Source organism: Phycodurus eques, chromosome 12 (genome assembly GCF_024500275.1).
Source record: "Phycodurus eques isolate BA_2022a chromosome 12, UOR_Pequ_1.1, whole genome shotgun sequence".
Lineage (NCBI taxonomy): Eukaryota > Metazoa > Chordata > Actinopteri > Syngnathiformes > Syngnathidae > Phycodurus > Phycodurus eques.
In genome coordinates, this window is record NC_084536.1 from 18,503,733 (window position 1) to 18,507,407 (window position 3,675).

A 3,675-nucleotide genomic window follows, 5' to 3' on the forward strand; every position below is an offset into this window, starting at 1 on the left:
TTCATGAGGGGACAGGAGAGAACCGCTTAGGTGATTATGACTGGCTGAGGTCGGGTCAAATTTTATGTGTTGTTGACGCAAACGGGAGCATGGATTGTTGAACTGACACGCACACACACACACACACACACACACACACACACACACGAGTCAAACCTAGTGAGTTGTGAGGACTAAGGAAATGATAAACAACAGGGATGGCAAGCCCGTTTAAATTTCCAGGTAAAGCAGCCTTCTTTACTGGATACTTGAAGTAAAGACATTAGCTACCATAAACAGACTTAAAGAAAAGAATGTGTACATCAAATGCACATTATGCCGTGGACGAAGATGCTTCCTCACGTCAGTCGATTCAGCCTGATGAAACAAAGTTCACCGGCCCTTAATGCCGAAGCAGACAAAGACAGGTGCGTCGTCACCAAAACAGATGAAAATTGATTTTCCAGCCCTGCATGTTTTGTTCAATAATAAACTTGCAGCCAGGTACGTATGTTGTGGAGGACATGATGTCGTTGAGCATCTGAGTCAGACTCATTCAGAGCACTTGTGAAAATACAGGTCGGTGTAGGGATACACACGCCATCCAAACAGATTTGTGAAAAACCTGTTTATAGACAGATGCTAAATAATGTTTAATACACATCAAACATCTATTGTATTTTTCTTGATCCACTTTTTAAACTTAGTAATTATATCTATAGTAATACATGACATTAAACTGGTGGCGCGACGCATTGCGGGCGGCACCTGGCACATCCTGCAGCGGCCCGGGAGCTCAGCCTCAGTCACTTTAGTGAGTCATGCCGAGAGAAGAAAGCGCAGCAAAAATTCGAAATGAGGAGCTCAACATGCATTTTCTGGACACGGTTTCATTCAGGGCAAGTGACGTTCAAGAAGTCGTTATATATAAAGAGTGCAGCAGAGTTCTGTCGGCCACGCAAGGTTAAGGTAACACGACGAATCTGTCGTGTTACCATCTGAAAAAAATGGCAGTAAACATTACAGTACCAGGTCAGAGTACTGGACAAGAAATATGTGATCCCCTCGCAAAATTATTTCTTCAAAGTGACATTTATGAAGAGTAAACTAAACAAACAATAAAATAAGCCAGCCTCCACAACGATTGTTCATACTATGCATTACGGTAACACTCTGGCATTGTGTCGTCTTCGTAATAAAAGCCTCAAAAGGGCATCTATGTTCAATGTATTATTTGTAAGACTTTTATTGTGACGTTGGGCCTCACAATCACAGAGGCCGTGGCTCGGCCGAACTCTGTAGTGACAACACACAAAAGGATGTGCCATCATAAATCGGGTTTAATATTTGCGACAGTTGGCCCCAACCATTTTTCAAGCACGTCAGGGAGGAAGACGCATTCTTAACACACCCCACACCACAGAATAATGGTCAGGATAATATTTTAGACACACCTGATTAATTGGGCCTTTGCTCACATAATCAAATTTCATTTTTATGTTATGTGAATACTGAGTAAGACATGAACATTAATACTATGTTGCAGACTTTAAAAACTGTCTTGGGATCATGAAAACTGTTGGGAAGATGGAAATATCCCACTTAATTGGAGCTTTTCAGGTCTTGGCCTCAAACCTTTCTGTTAAAAGATATATATATTTAACTGAATCCCTTATAAATAAGACGACAAAGCGATATATCAACACACTCATTCCTATGCAGAACCAGTTGTTACGTCGATATCTATGACAACCAATGCTACGCCACTGCTCCGCGGTACACCGATTTGTCACCCCCATTTAAATCCACTTTCGGTCATATGAGGTTGAACATTTCAGACCTAATGGTTTTATGGAATGCAAGAAGAAATGTTTTGCTGTAGCAATAATGTCATGTCCTGTCCTATTAAAATTTTTGCATGGTATCTGGGCATAGTTCTGGTATGCTGATGTATTAAACAGGGTTGCAGTCATTAATTCCAGACTTGAACCCAGCAACAGCATCTCTGAGATTTCACGGGCATTATAATTTCTATTATACTTATTTATTATTACATTGCTCATTGTTGCTGGACATATTAGTAGCACTATTACTCAATGGATTCAGAGTCATTGAAAGAAAAAACAGTGCTAATTTGGAACGTGTTTGCTCTGTTTTTCTCAGCCCAAACACAGTCATAACCAGTTCTGAAATATTGGACTTTTTCTGCGTGTTCATCAAAGGTGAGACAGAAACGCAATGACTTATCACAAGATCAAAACTCTTACTCGGCAATATTATCCAGTTGTTCTGATATAATTTCTATACACAGCCAAAGGTGGACATGATGTGCACGATGTCTCGAGATGGATGTTGTACACTGTGATGTGCTTCCCGATCTTTTCTTTTCTTTTACTTTGCACCCCTAAATGTTTAATACACTCTCATAAGCCCCAAAAAGTCTGATCTAATGTAAAGTCAAGTTATACCTAATAGATTTAGGTCTTTCACCACCCTTTAGCGTTGTTTTGCTTCTGGGGGTAATAAATATTTTTTTATTTCTACTGTAAGCTGTTTTGTTCTGAGGTTTTGTAGCGTAAATAACACAGAAGTCAAAAAAAGAGCTTTACAAAGTGATTCTGTACTTGATGGGTTGTTTCTATTACTTTGAAATCAGCAACTCTGGTCTTTTTAGAGGAAACAATATGACAAAGGGTTATTACCTTCCACACCATATGGTGCTTACTTTTGCACTTTGAGAGAACGACGAATGCCACCCTGAGTCACAATATGTCCACACATCTGGACATTAATCATGCACTCTTGACTGCGAACTCATATCCACTTTTACACACATACACACACACACACACGCGCGCACACGCTCACATGCACGTTCATCAGCTTCTGTTATGACAGAGTAAAACTTAGGCTTTACACGATCAGGATTTATGGGGCCCGATCCCCGATCAGCGAGTATAAAAAAAACGATAACTGATGCGATCATTGATGCGAAGACTTGTTAATTTGCTGTATATACTTGTGTACTGTATACTGCGTATCTTCTGTATACTGAATATCTTCAAATGTATTCATTCTCTAGTCCAGTGATTCCCAACCAGTGTGCCGTGGCACATTAGTCTGCCATGAGCAATCTTCAGGTGCGCTGTGGGAAATTATAGAATTTTACTTAACTGCTCAAAAAAAAATTTATTTACAAGAAATAATGTATCTTTGTTCATCTATTTATGCCAGTGAGGCATAGTGGCAGACGGAACAATGCTCTTCTATTAGATGCCAGGAAGTACATACAGTAATTACTGTGCATCTACGTTTTGTGACATTTTTGTTTGTTGGTATGCCTTCGCTCCATAAAGGTTGGAAATCACTGCTCTTGTCAGGTCATGTATTCTAATCAGTCAGGTCAAACCGACATTACATTGACAGCAATAATAGGAGCTAACTTCCTGTAGTTGAATTACTTTATTGTACTAAAATTACTTCACACACCCCGAAACTTTAGAGCATGAGTCGATATAACGCCGGGATGTTTACGCACAACAGTTAGTGCTAGCACTAGTTTGCTAGGCTATAAAACATTTTGTTGCCTGCTTGCGAGCGGTATCGTATTAAAAGTACATGAGCATACCTCAAGCAAGCCTTAAATGAACGTAATCTCCCGAGCACCGGTGATGACCAGCACACATTTTCCCCCAT